The 17,166-nt window shown below is 36.4% G+C and overlaps 1 long non-coding RNA gene across 2 annotated transcripts in view; it reads right to left on the bottom strand.

The window, feature by feature from the left end:
• Positions 1 to 1,534: 1,534 nt before the first annotated feature.
• The window catches only part of LOC123615048 (uncharacterized), a 52,662-nt gene continuing 37,030 nt past the window's right edge, over positions 1,535 to 17,166 (bottom strand). The window contains exons 3-4 of one of the 2 annotated variants that reach the window (XR_012506663.1): positions 16,837 to 16,882; positions 1,535 to 1,745 (exon numbers count right to left, since the gene is read on the bottom strand). This is a non-coding gene — a long non-coding RNA (uncharacterized LOC123615048). The remainder of the gene's footprint in view (positions 1,746 to 16,836; positions 16,883 to 17,166) is intronic. The other variant, XR_012506662.1, reaches the window with a different exon arrangement.

The raw sequence follows: 17,166 nt of genomic DNA, 5'->3' as shown, positions 1-17,166 counted from the left end.
GATAAGAAAGCAATAAGGTTGTTTTAACCTTATTGCTGATGTGGAGAAAGTTATAGTGGTCTGGATGGATCAAACTAGCCACCACATTTCCTTAAGATAAAGCCTAATCCAGAACAAAGCCCTAACTCTCTTCAAGTCTATGAAGGCTGAGAGAGATGAGGAAGCTGCAGAAGAAAAGTTTGAAGCCAGCAGAGGTTGGTTCATGAGGTTTAAGGAAAGAAGGTGTCTCCATAACATCAAAGTACACAGTGAAGCAGCAAGTGCTGATGTAGAAATCACAGCAAGTTATCCAGGAGATCAAACTGAGATCATTTTATTGGAAGAAGATGCTATCTAGGACTTTCATAGCTAGAGAGGAGAAGTCAATACCTGGCTCTAAAGGTTCAAAGGACATGTTGACTCTCTTATGGGCTATACAGCTGATGGACTTTAAGTTGAAGCCAGTGCTCATTTACTGTTCTGAAAATCCTAGAGCCTTAAGGATTATGATAAATCAACTCTGTGTGTGCTTTGTAAGTGGAGCAACAAAGCCTGGCTGACAGCACATCTGTTTATAACATGGTTTACTGAATATTTTAAGCCCACTGTTGAGAACCACTGCTCAGAAAAAAGATTCCTTTCAAAATATTACTGCTCATTGATAATGTGCCTGGTCAGCCAAGAGCTCTGATGGAGATGTGTAATGAGATTCATGTTGTTTTCATGCGTATTAACATGCATATTAACATCCATTCTGCAGCCCGTGGATCAAGGAGTCGTGTCAACTTTCAAGTCTTAGTATTTAAGAAATACATTTTGTAAGCCTATAGTTGCCATAGGTAGTGATTCCTGTGATGCATCTGGGCAAAGTCAATTGAACACCTTCTGGAGAGGATTCACCTTCTAGATGTCATTAAGAACATTCATGATTTGTGGAAGAAAAAGGTCAAAATACCAACATTAACAGGAGACTGAAACAAGTCGATTTCTACCTTCATGGGTGACTTTGAGGGGTTCAGAAAGTCATTAGAGGAAGTAACTACAGATGTGGTGAAAATAGCAAGAGACTTAGAAGTGGAGCCTGAAGATGTGACTGATTTGCTGCAGTCTCATGATAAACTTGAATAGATGAGGAGTTGCTTCTTCTGGAGCAAAGAAAGTGGTTTCTTGAGATGGAATCTACTCCTGGTAAAGATGCTGTGAAGATTATTAAGATGACAATAAAGGGTTTAGAATATGGCATAAACTTAGTCGGGAAAGCAGCTGCAGGATTTGAGAGGATTGACTTCAATTTTGAAAGAAGTTCCAAAACGTTAAATGCTCTAATGTTCTAAATGTTCAAAAATGGTAAAATGCTATCAAACAGCATTTCATGCTACAGAGAAACTTTTTTTGTGAATGGAAGAGTCAATCGATGTGGCAAACTTCACTGTTGTCTCATTTTAAGAAACCGCTGCAGTCACCGAACCTTTGGCAACCACCACCCATCAACACCAAGGCAAGACTTCCACCAGCAAAAAGATTAGGACTCACTGATGGCTCAGAAGATGGTTAGCATTTTTTAACAATAAAGTATTTTTTAATTAAAGTATGTACATTGTTTTTTTAGACATAATTCTGTTGCATACTTAATGGATTCTAGTAGAGTACAAAAATAACCTTTATATGTGCTGGGAAACCAGAATATTCACATGATTCACTTTTATTGTGGTATTTGCTTTATTGTGGTGGTCTGGAACCGGACCCGCAGTGTCTCCGTGGTGTACCTGTGTATGAAAAGGTATTGAACAGTGACGTCAGTACAATGGCAGAATAAGATGTCCCAGGCATTGTCCCTCCCCATAAACACATATAAAACAATGATGTTTGAGCCAAAATAACTTTCTGAGACCTCCAGAGACCAGTTAAGCATTTGCAACAGCCAAGACAGCACAAAAACGAGAAAAACCACTTTGAAACAGGTAAGAAGAGTAGTTTCACTGTACCCATGCCACCCCTCCCCCAAGTAGGCATAGTTCAGTGCCAGGAAAGAGCCACTGGATTTCTCCCTTGGGGGAAAGAGTGCGGTAAGCATGCATTTGATATCCTCTACCTTTTGGGATGCTGCCCAAGAAATCTACCTCTGTAACCTCACCCAGACTGCTGAGGCAACCGGCACTGAGAATGCCTGAGGACAGCAAAGAACAAAGAAAGGGGGTGGGCGGCTCCCTGTAGCTTGCCTGGCCCTGAGGGGTTGAGAGAAGGTGCACAATTCCCAGACTTCTCCTTCAGAAGACTGGGAGAAAAGTGGAACTTGCACCCAGCCTCCTGGCATTCCAGCCTGGCCCCTCAGTGAAAAGTGGTAGGTGGCTCTCTGCAGTATGGTGCTGCGGGATGGAGAGAAGGTGCATGGTCTTGAGACTTCTCCCCCGGGAAGGAAAGAGAGAGTGGCATTGCACCCCACCTCCTGGCATCCCAGTCCGCTCCCCAACAAAAGAGGAGTGGGTGGATCTTGGCAGACTGCAGGGCTTTGCAGGACTGAGGGTAGGTGTACATCCTGAGGCTTCTGCTGCAGGGAGAGGGAAGAAGGATGGAGCTCCCACCCAGCTTCACTGCATTTTAGTGCACTCCCCTAGGGAGAGGGAGTGATTGGCTTTCTGCAACCAGCATGATTCTGTGGGATAGAGAGAAGATGAGCAATCCTGAGATGTCTCTTTCAAGAGGTAGGGAGAGAAGTGAATCTTGCTTCTGACAACATGGCATTTCAGTGTATTATTCTCGGGAAAAGGCCTGGGTGGCTCTGAGCAGCCAGCACAGCTGTGCAGAATAGGGAAAGGCATACAACCCAGAATCTTTTCCTGAGAAAGGATGGGAAAAGAATGGAGTTTACACCCAATATCCTGGCATTTTAGGAATGAAAGAAAATATTTGCAAATCATAGATCTGATAAGGGGATAATACCCAAAATATATAAAGAACTCATACAACTCAATAACAACAACAACAAAAATGTAATCCAATTAAAAAGAAGAACTGAATAGGCATTATTCTAAAGAGGACATGCAAATGGCCAACAATATATATGAACAAGTGCTGAAATCACTAATCACCAAGGAAATGCAAATCAAACCACAATGAGATATCACTTCACACTTGTTAGAGTGGTTATTATTAAAAAGTCAAGAGATGAGAAGTTTTGGTGAGAATCTGGAGAAAAGAGAACACTTGTCCACTATTGGTGGGAATGTAAATTGGTGCAGACACTATGGAAAACAGTATGGAGTTTCCTCAAAAAAATTAAAAATAGAACCACCACATGATCCAGCAATTCCACTTCTGGGTATATATCTGAAGGAAAAGAAATCACTATTTCTAAAAATTATCTGCACCCCAGTATTCATTGCAGCATTGTTTTCAATACTCAAGACATGGAAACAACCTAAGTGTCCCTCAAAAGATAAATGAATAAAGCAAATGTGTGTGTGTGTCTACATTACATATATACATTATATATATGAATATTTCTCAGCCATAAAAAGAAGGAATTTCTGCCATTTGTGACAACACTGATGAACCTTGAAGGCAGTATGCTAAGTAAGATAAGGCAACAAAAGTCAAATACCGTGTGATCTCACTTAGATGTAGAATCTAAAAAAACTGAACAGATTAGTGGCTGCCAGAGAAGGGGTTAGGGGATGGGTGAAATGTGGGAAGATTGTCAAAAGGGACAAACTTTGAGTTTTAAATAAATAAGTTCTGGGGATTACAGCATGGTGACTAAAACGAACAGCAGAGTATCTTGCATTTGAAAGTTGCTACGAGAGTAAATCTTAAAGTTTTCATTACAAGAAGAGAAAGAAAGAAAGTGGTCAAATAGCAAATTTCCTTGTGGAGTACCTTTGAGGGAGAAATGCAGGTTCCATCATCTTATTCACAACTAGCATTTGTGAAGATGCTGTAACAAAATATTTGAACTACTATCTCTGGAGAAACTTCCCTATAGCAGTGCTTCAGGCCAAATTCTAGCAGAACTGGCATTCCTGCTTGTCAGGAAGTCTTTTGTTTTTTTTTTTTGTTTGTTTTGTTTTGTTTTTTTGGTCCACATTGAGGATGGAGATGGGCAGTTGGATACTACTGGCTAATTCAATTATCCTGTGATCTGCTTTGGCAAAACACACTTTCATAATAAGAAATTAGAAATAATAAGAAATGATTTCATGTTAACTTGAATATGACTTCCTGTTCTCTGCATATTTATATACAGGAATCTCAGAGGCCTGGGGTAGGAGGGGAGGAATGTGTGCCTGCCTGTGCACCCAAATGGCAGACATTCCTTAAATGTCTGTGGACCCTGACCCTTCCCCCTCTGTCTCCTACTCTTAAACCACCCAATGTCCTAGTTGCTAGACTTGCCCTCTTCCAACTCTTCAGCCAAAACAGCAGACTAGTATCACAATTCTTCTTATAATTAAAGGTGCATACCAATCATCTTGCTAAAATGCAGATTTGGACACAACAGGTCTGGTGTGGTACCTGAGATTCTGCCTTTCTAGTCAACTCCCAGATGATACCATTTGCTAATGATCTACTGACCAAGCTTTGAGCAGCAAAGCTCTGCAGCAGGAGTCAGCAGATCTGTGAAGGGCCAGATAGTAAAATTTTAGGTGTTATGGGGCGTAGTGTCTCTTTTGGACAGCATGTAAATTACTGGGTGTGGTTTAGCTCCAATAAAACTTTAAGTACCCTGAAATATGAATTTCATAGAATTTTCACATGTTGGGAAACTTTCTTCTCCTTTTGATCCCCCCCCCCCACCTTTTAAAAGTGCTAAAACCATTCTTACTCCAGGGCTACACAAAAGCAGTCCGTGGGCTGAATTTGGCTGGTGTGCGATAGTTTGTCAATTCTCCTTCTAAAGCAAAACTTTTAGAGGCACAGACCCAAGTATGGATCCCTGCTTAGCCATTTACTAACTCTTGCTCATCCCAGTTAATGACCTCTAACCTACCTCCCCCCAAACCAATTCCTGCAAAATAGACAGACCAATAAGATGGCAATAGTAAATCCTTCCGTATCAATAAGTACTTACGGATAAATGATTAAACTCTCCAATCAAAAAACATAGAATGGCTGGATAAGTAATAAAACAAGCCCCAACTATATGCTGTATAGAAGACATTCATTTTAGATTTAAGAACGTAAAGGTCAAAAGTGAGGGAATGGAAAAAATTATATGCAAATGAAAAAGAAAGAGGTAGCTATACTTAGATAAAATAGACTTTAATTTAAAAAACTGTTGTAAGGGACAAAGCAAGACATTATGTAACGATAAAAGTATTAATTCATCAGGAAAATACAACAATTTATATATATATTCAACATCAGAACACCTAAATATAATGTAAGTATACTCGGTTAAATTTTTTAAAGTTCAATTAGAAAAATACTGTTGCCAATGAAGTTATGCAAAAATAAAAAAAGTGCTTATTCAAACATTTAAATTTGTCAAATTAGGAAATGTATTTCTTAGAATTCAATTACAGATGTTTACGGTATGACAGAATTACCATACACAGTTGATGGGAACATCAATTGGAACCGTAGTTCCGGAAAAGGTTGACAATGTGCCTAGAGACACTTTCAAATTTTCTACTCTTTGATCCATCAACCTCATTTCTCAGAAACATTGAGAAAATAGTAATGTGGGAAAAAAATGTATACAAGTATACTCAATTTAAGTGTTCATTAAATATTAAATGTTAAATACAGTGTATGCATGAAATAAAATATAGTGTATTAAAAAGTGTATTATGTTAGATACTTCATTCTGTTCCTTATTTTTGTTTTCACACAGTTCTGTGTTTATAAGGTCCTTCAATGTGGCTATGTGAACATGGAATCTGTTCCATCTTACTTTGCATAATGCTGCATGAGGATATATTGTCCATATTTGTACCTATTCTCTCTCCCAATGCTGAATGCCACATACCCTCCAACTACCTGCTAAATTAAATAATCTAGAAATGAAAAGCCTTTATAAATTTCCTCTTAAGGAATTTCTTTAGGACTTTAGGATATAAAGAACTAGGAATTGATGGCTGAGCCATAAGGTATATAAATACTTAAATGGCTAAATACTGCTGGTTGGCCGTATTACTCTCTCTACTATGCGAAAGTCCCTACGCCTGCACTTCCTTTCCACTTCATGCTTTATTCAGAGTTCTTCTTTTTGCAAACCTAGGAGACTTCAAATGTTATCTCATTGTAACTTGCATTTCAAGGACTCAGAATGAATCCGAACATCTTTTCCTAGGTTGTCAGCCTTTGGATTTCCTCTTTTTGAATTGTATCTTCATATTCTTGCCATTTTTTTGGAGTTATTCCATGATTTTTATTGATTCAGACAAATTTCTGGTATATTTGACACATTAATGTCTTGTATGCTTAGGATTTAAGAATATCTTCTCCAGTTTGTTCATCTTGTAATTAATTTTTTAATCATGTCTTTTACAGTATTCCTTATTTTTGATGTTATCAAAATACTTATTTTTTTCCTTTACAGTTTGTGTTTTTGAACTTTTGTTAAAAGTTCTTTCTAATCTTTAAATCTACATTGAATCCTAACTTTATTACTGTATCTTTCAGTGTATATTATCAATCCATCTGGATTTCATCTTTTTATATGATGTTAGGTAGCGATCTAGTTTTACTCTTCTCTGTATGTTGAACTCGTCTTTCAGCACCATGTGTGGTTGGCAGCGTTTTGAATGGCCTCTAGTGACCCCTGCTTCATGGTATTCACACCTTTGTGTAATCGCCTTCCATTAAGAGTGGGCTGGCTCTACCCGGTGACTTGCTTTTAATCAACAGATTATGGCAAAACTGATGGGATATCACTTGTGAGGTTGGGTTACAATAATACTGTGACTTCTGTGTTGTTTGCTCTCTCTTTTGCTTTTTCCTTCTTTCACTTTGGGGAAACAAGCTGCCATGTTGTGAACTACCCGTTGGAGAGGAGAGGGCTATATGACAAGGGAATAAAGTCTAGATCTAACCAACAGCCAGTAAGGGTTTGAGGACTGTCAACAGCCACATAAGAGAGCTTGGAAGTAGATCTGAGGCCTGCCAACAGCCAAGGGGGCGAGCTTGGAAGTAGATTTCCCCTCAGTGGAGTCTTAAGATGACCTTGACCTTGGCCAACACTTTATCTATAGCCTTATGAGAGACTCTGACTGCAAGGACTCTGCCAAACTGGATTTCTGGTACAGAAATTGAGATAATAAATTTTTATTGTTTTAAGCCACTAATGTTAAGGTAGTTTGTTATTCGACAGTAGACTTTTAATACACCATTGACCAAATCTAATTTGCCCTTTATTGCATTGTGTATAACCTTATCATTAATTAATCAATTCTACTCTTTTAAAATTATTATAACTTTGCCATATGCTCATATATAATAGAATGGATTTCTCTGATTTACTTTCTTTTTAAAAAAGAATTTGAAAATAATTAAAATTGAATAAAAATGAAAATACAATATTTCCAAATTTGTACACTGCAGCTTATCTCGGCTTAGAGGGAAGTCTATATTTTTAAATGCCAATGTTAGAAAACAAGAAATTCAGTGACTAGTGATTCTCCCTTACAAAGGCAGAAAAAGAGGAGAAAATATGCACAGGTGTATTCCAATAAAATGTTGCTTATTATTATTGAGAGTGAAATTTGAATTTTATACAATTTTGTGGTATGATGGAATATTATTCAACTTTTGTCTTTTTTTCAAATATTTAAAAATATAAAAGCCCTTTTTAGCTTATGGGTTATACAAAAACAGTGAGACAGTTTTGTCCACTGATTGTGGTTTGCCATCCCCTCTAAAAGACTGACCACAGTTAAAAAGGGAAGGCCATATTATCAGGATCAGGAATGAAAGAGGGGTGCTAACAGAGGTGTTAAAATGTTAAAAAGAATAATGCGTACATATATTATTAAAGACTTTATATAATCAACTTTACAACTTAGTTGAACTGGCAAAAGTCTTCAGAAGATAAAAATGACAAAAACTGACAGTGGAAGAAATAAAATTTCAGAATACCTCTAATGTACTATTTTATTCATAATTAAAAACTTCCCTATAAACGAGTCTCAGACCCAGAGGGTTTTACTGGTGAATTCTGAAAAATATTTCAGAAAGAAATAATATCAATCCTATGTAAATTATTTCAGAAAATAGAGGAGTTGAGTACATTCCAGGGAGTGAGTTTTATGAGGACTACATCACACTGATATGATACCAAAACCACACAAAGATATTTCAAGAAAAGAAAATGATAAATTAATGTTCCTCTTAAACATACAGAAATCTAACAAAATAATTGCAAATCAAACCCAGCTATACATAAAAAAGCTAATATATTTTAAAAAAGCATTAGAGAAAAATTTATGTGTATTCTGGAGACAAACTTTTGGCAAGCTGACAATTGAAAGAAATTTTCTCGACCTTATAAAGGACATTGGTGGAAATTCTGTAGCTAGTATTATACTTAATGATGAAGGCTGAGTTTTCCCCCTAGGATTGGGAGCTAGGCAAAAATATCAGCCTTTCTAGTGGAGATCCTAGAAATGTCAGTAAGTCAAGGATAAATAAAAGGCATATGGATTGAAAATGAAGAAATAAGACTGAAGTGCAAGCCAATTTTGATAGGATGATTTAAAAGTATATATGTAAATGCAAATGTTCTAAAATAGACAAAACAATTTACAAAGGAGAACAAAGTTAGAGGACTTACAGAAGGGTTTTGGACATCAATTACAATATGTGTGGGTGGTTCCCCCCAACAAAGCAGTTCTCTGAGATACCAGCTGGGTTTCCCACAGTTCAACTCAATTCTGACACTTTCTACCCGAAGACAGCGTCAGATTCCACAGATTAAGGGCTTAGTCCTACAACCTGAGCCCCACCCCACCCCAATTCAGACATCTTTTCAAAGTGTAAGTTGTTACCTGGGCTTCTGATAGTTAGGCTATAGATTGGAGGTTCCAACAACCCCCTCATCGGGTTCAATTAATTTGCTAGAGCTGCTCAGAGAACTCAGAGAAACCTTTTAGTTACTAGATTGCCAGTTTATTATGGAAAGATATTAACAGAGGAACAGCCAGATGGAAGGGATGCATAGCATTAGGTATGAGGAAAGGTTATGGAGCTTCCATGCCTTCTAGGAACACGCTGCTCTCCCCAGATCTCCACATATTCACCAACCCGGAAGCTCTTCCAACCCTATCCTTTGGGGGTTTTATGGAGGCTTTATTATATAGCATGATTGATGAAATCATTGGTCATTGGTGATTGAACTCAATCTCCAGCCCCTCTCCCCACCTAGAAGGTGGGTTTTTGTGTGTGGTGGAACAGAAAGTTCCAACCCTCTTGTCACATGCTTGGCTCCACTGGCAACCAGCACCCTACATCTTAGACAACTTCCAAAAGTCACCTCATTAATATAAACTCAGTTATGGTTATAAAATATGGGCTTATGAATAACAAAACACCCATTTCACCTTTATGGCTTAAGAACTGAGGACAAAAGAACAAATATTATAACAAAAGGTTCTCCCTGCTGTTCTTCTAACTTGGGGCATTCCAAGGGTTTTAGGGGCTCTTTGCCAGAAACCGGGGAGGACGACTAAATGCACACTTATTATTATAACTCACGATATTACAACTCGTGATACCTGATTTCAAGACATATTAATGCTACAATAATCAAAATAAATGTGGTACTGGTAAAAGAATAAATACAGATCAATTGAACAGAACAGAGTCCAAAGACAAATCCACACATGTACAGTAAATAGATTTTTGAGAGAAGTGCTAAAGCAATTCAATGAGGAAGGGAATTCTTTATTAAAAAAGTAGTTATGGAACATGTGGATATTGATAAAAATAATCAACTTTACCGCTTACCTCATACCATCCACAAATATTAATTTGAATAGGAGCATAGGCCTAAATGTAAGCGTCAAAACTATAAAACTTCCAGAAAAAGAAAGAGGGCAAGCAAATATTTCTAATACAGAACTCAAAAAGCATAAACCATAAAGGACACAATGATAAACTGGATGTTATTTTTAAAAAATTTAAAAAATGGTCTTTGAAAGACATAATTACAGAAGTGAAAAGACAAGCCACAAAAGGAAAGAAAATATTCCTGATACACTTATCTGGCAAAAAACTTGTGTAAAGACTATGTGAAGAATTCTCGACACAAAACTAAAAAACCAACCTAATAAAAACTAGGCAAAAAATTTAAATGAGCATTTCCCAAAAGAAGAAATGGCCAATAAGCATGTGAAAAATGCTCAGCTTCATTAGTCATTTGGAAAGTACAAATTAAAACCACAATCAAATACCAGTTAGGTATTATTAAGAGTTATAACTAAAAACTCTAACAATAGTAAGGTTGGTGAAGATACAGACAAACTGAAACTCTCATAAACTTCTGGTGGGAAAGGGAAAGGACACAAGCAATTTGGAAAACTAATAGTTTCCTTATAAACATATACATATCATACCTTCCTATAAGTCCAAAATAAAATCATATGACCACATAAAGACTTGTACATCAGTATTCACAGCAGCTTAATTCAAAATAGACCCCAAATGAAAAACACTCAGTTGTCCATCACTATGTTAAGTGGATATCAGAATGATAGTTCTGTATCTAAGCAATGGAATACTATTCAGCAATAAAATATATATATGAGGCTATTAATACATACAACACATATAAATCTCAACACACTATATAATTCCATTTACACAAAATTCTAGAAAATGTAAACTGATTTCAGTGACAGTAAGCAGAGTATTGTTATTCTGAAGTCCTGGGGTGAAGGAAGGAATTGACTGAAAATGAGAGAATGCTTTTAGGAAAAAGGCAATGTTCTGTATCTTGGCTGTGGTAATGGTTTTATGAGAGTATATGATTTTCAAAATTCATTAAATGGTACTCTTTAAATGAGTTCAGCCTATTTTATAAAAATTATACAGCAATAGGTTAATTGAAAATAATATTTGGGAAAAATTAAATGTCTAATAGTAGGGAAGTATAAAGATATTGTGGTATATTCAATTACATGTTTGATTATTATTTGGCTATGAGAGGTGTTTCTGGGAAAATTTTATCCCTTCAAAATAAAAATATGTGGAATAATTCAACAAAATATATAAAGGAAAATTTACTAATCTCTTACAGAAAAAATTCAGAAAGATCTAATAATAAATGTAAATAATATGATGGACTATTAAAATGGTTAATTATTGGTTAACTATTTCAATTTAATACTCAGGATACAATTTCAAGTGAGTAAACAAGTAGAACTTAAATATATATTATGTTTTCCACACATTTTCTCTATTACAATTCTGAGAAATCAATATGTTTTTATAAAAAACTAGCATTAGTAATATTTCTCTCAATTGATACTTTTATATATTTTCAGTAGGAGAATCAATTGGAAAGTTATTTTTAAAGACTTATCTACTCAAATAAAATAATATATGATGGTTTTTATCAAGCAATGACACTTTCCATAAATCTCTATAAATATGAATATTTTGAGGATAAATGTACATGGATATTTATTACAGCATTGCTTATAATGGTAAAATAGTTGGAATCAACCTGAATGTTCAAAAGGGAGTATTGACATGGTGGAAACATGTATTCAACTGCACTTGAATGTAGTGCACTCATACTGTGAGATGTTATACTCATTAAAATATGAGTTAATTCTACTTATGTGTGTGTGTATAATATAGAATGTAAGAATAATGAGGATAAACTATACACAGTCAACTTAGTATTTGTGAATTCTCCTACTTGCTAAAATTTATTTATAACACCCTAATCAATACTCATGACATGCTCACATCATTTGTGGACACGTGCATGTGAAGATCAGTGAAAACTTTGAATTGCCCAATGCACATATTTCTAGCTGACATTGAATTAGAGGGTTGTTCTGCCTTCTTGTTTAAACTTACACTGTTAAAAGTGTCCTTTTTGTGGTCTGTGTAGTGCCATGTTTTTTGTGTATTTGTGCTGTATATTGATTTCGCTGTTTAAATTGCCCCCACGTATAGTGCAGTAGTGTTGTGTAGGGTTCCCAGGGGCAAGAAGGTTGAAAGGTTGACATTTTATGGAGAAAGTCCTTGTGTTAGATAGACTTCCGTCATGAGTTACAGTGCTGTTGTCTGTGAGTTCAGTGCTAATGAATCACTAACGTATATATTAAATAAGATGTGTTTAAATAGAAACAGACATAAGGCAAGGTTATATACTGATTGATGGATGAAAATTTTGTGGCTAGAGGCTTTAAGTAACCTAACCTGTATTTCACCTGGGACAATGATTCAGTATTAGCTAAAGCAACATTCAGGGTGACCTTATGGAATGTAACTGCCATGAATAATGAGAATCTACTATGTACATATTTCTGGAAGGTTGACAAAAGTGTATTTGTGAGAAAATCAAATACAATCAATTCCTTCTTTTATTTTCAGTAGAAATAATGCACAATCACTGCCAATGTGTTTAAAAAATATATTTGTGCATATTTGTATTACCTAAGAAGAAAAGCATGGACAGCTATGCATGAAGATATTAATATAATTTGTGTCTGAGCATTGAGAATGGGGTAGGTGAGGGAAGATTGTTAACTTAAAAAAAGTCTATACCTCTGTGTAAATTTTCTCAGCACATATTACTTTTGCTATAACATAGAGGAAATTAAAAGAAAATTACTTGCCCAAGGTCAGAGGGCTAATAACTAAAAGCTATATGACTACTTTCTTTAGTCACTAATTAGCAATTCCCAGTCCAGGGTTTTTTTCACTTTATCATGTTGTCATTAACATTAATACATGTGTTGATTGTATTGATATTTAATAAAATGAACAAAAATAATGATATGTTCTGATGTTCTATAAATGATGTGTAGATGTGCCTATGAAAGGGAATTTTATGAGTCTTCAGTTATATATTCATTCATTGATTTTTTTCCCCTTTAGAGTTAAATATAAAATAATAATAACAGTATACCAAGGAGAATTTGAGGAGGGTAATGTGACATCATTATGCAGATTTCAAAAAATATCTTGTCCCTTTGTATAATAATTTGTAATGAATACCTCTCATTGAGTACTTATTAAATCAGCTACTTGACATATATAATTCCATAATACTTCAGATGCTAATTTAAGCTTCACTTCCTCCTGAATTTTCTTCTATATCTGTTAATGGGTGAGACTTGCTCTTGTTCAGTGCCTCAGAGAGGAAGAGGGCAGAAGGCGGAAATAACTGAGCCTCGTGTTCTGAGTTTCATGTTCTGTAAGTCAAAGCTTTGAGGAAGATTTAGATACTCTCTTCGGACTGTGTCTTGGATCATGTCAGATACTGTTCATTCTCTTTAATATCCCTTTTCCCCTTCTTCCTTAGCAAGAGTTTCACTTTTAGTTCTAGATATTTCTGCCCTCAAAAATAACTATTTCCTAGCCTTCTTTGCAAACCAAGTGTGGATATGGAAAGAAATTTTGTCTAAGATAAGGTAAGTTGTGTCATACACCAGATTTTGACATTTTCCTTCGAAGTAGGTCCATATGTATAATTCACCTCTATTTATTTCGCCTCTTCTGTCTTTCTGACACTTGGAATGTAGCCATGATGGCTGGAGCAAGGGCAGCCATCTCAGACAATGAGATGATTTTGGTAATGGTGGCCATGGATGACAGGACAACATGATAGAAAGATTTGGTGTAGTAGATATACCTTTATCACTCCTGGGTAGCCCACTTCTGACTTTTGCATGAGATAGATTGTATGTATATTTTATTTAGCCACTGTCATTTTGGGTTTCTGTTATCTACAGCTTAGCCTATTCCTAATTGATACATGGTTGTGTGGGAGAGCAGGCACTTCTCACACAGACTACAGAGATATTTTCTACAACTAGGAAGTCAAAGGGGAGTAGAAGGAACCTGTAGTCTTTCTTAAGTCAGTGAAGAATGTCTGCATCCTATACCTGTGTGGATGAAATCTGACAAAGGAAACACTATAAACTGTGTATGCTTAATACTATGGTATAATTCTGGGAACAGTTGGTCTAATATTTTTAAATATTCAAATCATAGTGTTTGGTCATTCTTTTCTCTTTTAACAGAGTAACATCCACCCAGTGCCACCAACCTGCTGGGCGTTTTGCATAAATTATTTCATCTAATATTTATAAGGACTCTATAAGATAGGAATTATTATTGCTATAGAAAACTGAGGGTTAAAGAGTTTAAGTAACTTGACCAAGGTCTCATAGCTAGAAAAGTCATAGGCAAGCTAGCTTTCAAACACAGGTTTATCTCTTTCCAGGTATCCACTGTGGTTGAAAATGTGGAAACACTAATAAAAAACAAAATTACTTTAAAGGAAAATATTAAAATTCTAAGTCACTGAATTTCAAATACCTGATTGAAAAAATGATATAACATATCATTTTATATAGCATGTATATAATATGTATAAATATAAATAAGTCACTTGGACCCCTAAAGAAGAAAAAGTATTTTGATATTCTCTGTGCATTTTAGCAATTCTAATATTTTACATGCATTTTAGCATGTGAGACTATTGTTTGGTAGATCTGATAGTCTAAAACCATTAGTACCAGGGGGAGTAACACTGTACATAGTACCTAGGCAGATACCTGCTAGGAACATGTTCTGTAACATGACAGTATGTAGAAAGAATAAATATCTTATATCTTGATGCTTTTGAAATTAAAAAAATCTGACTAGATAACCCCATTTTTTTCAGTGTTAGCAGAAAATAAAATCTCAGTCATTCCTGTTGGTGGCTACTGTTCCTTTTCCAGGATTATTCAACAGTTCTGAGAGCTTTACCTAGTCCAGAAAATTTGGGAAAATATCTCTAGTTTTCTCTATATCTTGATGTCACTGTGATCCTCCTTGCCCATACCAGTGTGATCCATTCTATGGAAGCACTTCTGCTCCCACTTGTCCAAACTCAGGCAGTAATTGTCTATTCCCAGCTCACAAAGCTGTTACCTCAGAGCTAACGTATTCTTTTCAGATGTCATCATGTAGCAGGAATCTTACCTCCTAATTATGCCCAGGGTCACTGGCTTCTGCTAGTATGAGAACTCCTTTCTGTGACTACTGAGCCACTAGAATAAGTGTCCCAAGCTGGCAGCAGACATAGATTTTTTTTTTTAAGCTGGACTCCTACTATATTTTCTGGTGGAAGAATCATTCCTCTGGAAACCCAGGGCTTCTAGCTTTAAAGAACCCAAGTTTGAGAGGATGGAAAAACAACTCCGAATGGGATGAGTAAGATGGGTGGAGTCACCCCTAATTCCCCATCTTGGCTCATGAACCCATGCATTCTATGTAACAGGGCGCTGTGTCATGCAGTGGCCACTGGGTTATGCATCCTGAAGGATATTTCTCTACCAGTGCAGGGTGTTATTTCCGGGCTGATGTCTCATCCACGACTCTAAGAGTCTACTTCATCTCTCTTCCTGGCTGACCACTTATGAATGGTGTTTAGTGTGTCTTCCCTCCAAATGCCATTTCCCCTAACTCACTTACATCCAACATTCCCGTCTTGCTCCTTCAGATCTCTGACTAACCAGTCAAATAATGAGGCACTGCTGGTGATTCTGTATGATTCTCTGTAAATCTTTACCATGGGATAATTTTATTTTTACAAAAAGCAGCTGATCAGGTACACAGTCCGAAGCTCTGTGCCTTGATTTGTCTTTCAGGGTTACTCCTCACTGGGGCTGCAGCTCAGTAGCAGTCATGTTTCAGCTTGGACTTGTACGTCAAACAGACTGACTCCATGAACCAAGCTTGAGTTTCTTCCTCCTCTGACAGGTGATCATAGAGAACTCTCTATGAAGCCATAGGTATAAGCTAAGGAGGAGACGTAGATGTAAAAGTGGTAGGTGACGTGGAGGTCTGGACCACTTATTTTTGCAACTAACTTATTAGTCCTGCTCAAGTACAGTCCTGGGTGCACTATTTCTGTTTTAGGATGTATTTCTGTTGGGCTTATGCCAATTTATGACTTTGTACAATTGGCAGTGCTTGGTTTATCATGGACTTCAGTGTAAAAGTTTCATCAACCAACAGCATGCCCATTCTGATTTCTCATTCAGAAATTGGAAAGCAATTATAAATCTGTGTAAAACAGACTTGGGTCAGGACTTCATTTATTATATAACCCTATATACTTTTACCCTAGTAGGTGGGTCATGATGGAGCTTTGATTCTTTGAAAATCCAACAGTCTTCCATGGGAAGGTTCCATAGAAAATTGGGTGTTCTTCTTTATCCAGTTATATTTACTGTATAAATAGTAGAAGGACCTTTGGGGAGTGGCTGGGGAGTGTGTTGGGCTTGTCCTCCCCTGGTCTCCTTTAGGATTACAAGATGATTGTTGTGATTCCAGGCCTTAGACGCAGATACTACATCAGCACATATGTCTTCATGTATTTCAGTAAAGAAACCTTCCTCTGAAGTCCCCAGCAGATGTTCCTTCATGTTTTATTGGCCAGAATGGTATCAAATGCCCTTACTTAAACCAGTTACTGAAAGGGGAATGGTTTCATGATTGGCTTAGTCCAATCAAGATTTATCTCTGGAGCTGGGGACAGGGCCAGTTTCCCCTGAAATTTAAAAAAGAGGAAAAAAAAGCTTTTTATCAACTCATCTAACTTTATTCAAGTCTTCTCATATATTATCCCTAAAACAACACCACAAATCACCAGCAGGTTTTTGTATCATAAAACCACAAGATTTTTACCCTCTTTTGCACCAGTATGTGCTGGAATGCAGGATAATGAGTATTTCTGTGAAAAGAAAGAAAACAAAAATAAACCTGACCATTTTTAATGCTTGTTAATATGGAAACAAAATGATAAAATAATAATCTTCTGTATATTTGATGGACTGTTTATTGTGGTAAGCTTTTCTTATGCTGTTTCCACCAAGTGAGGCAATCTAGTTAAGAAAGTTAATTTATCTGAGTGGATCTGTTAGCATCATTTGACAGCAAAACAATAACAAAAAGTGACTGTAAATTGCTCAGCATGTGTTATTATTGATACCCTCTTCACATGCACACATGGACACA

This window comes from Camelus bactrianus, chromosome 1 (assembly GCF_048773025.1).
Source record: "Camelus bactrianus isolate YW-2024 breed Bactrian camel chromosome 1, ASM4877302v1, whole genome shotgun sequence".
Classification (NCBI taxonomy): domain Eukaryota; kingdom Metazoa; phylum Chordata; class Mammalia; order Artiodactyla; family Camelidae; genus Camelus; species Camelus bactrianus.
Note: the sequence above shows the minus strand (reverse complement) of the source record. Positions and strands in the feature narration are given on the sequence as shown.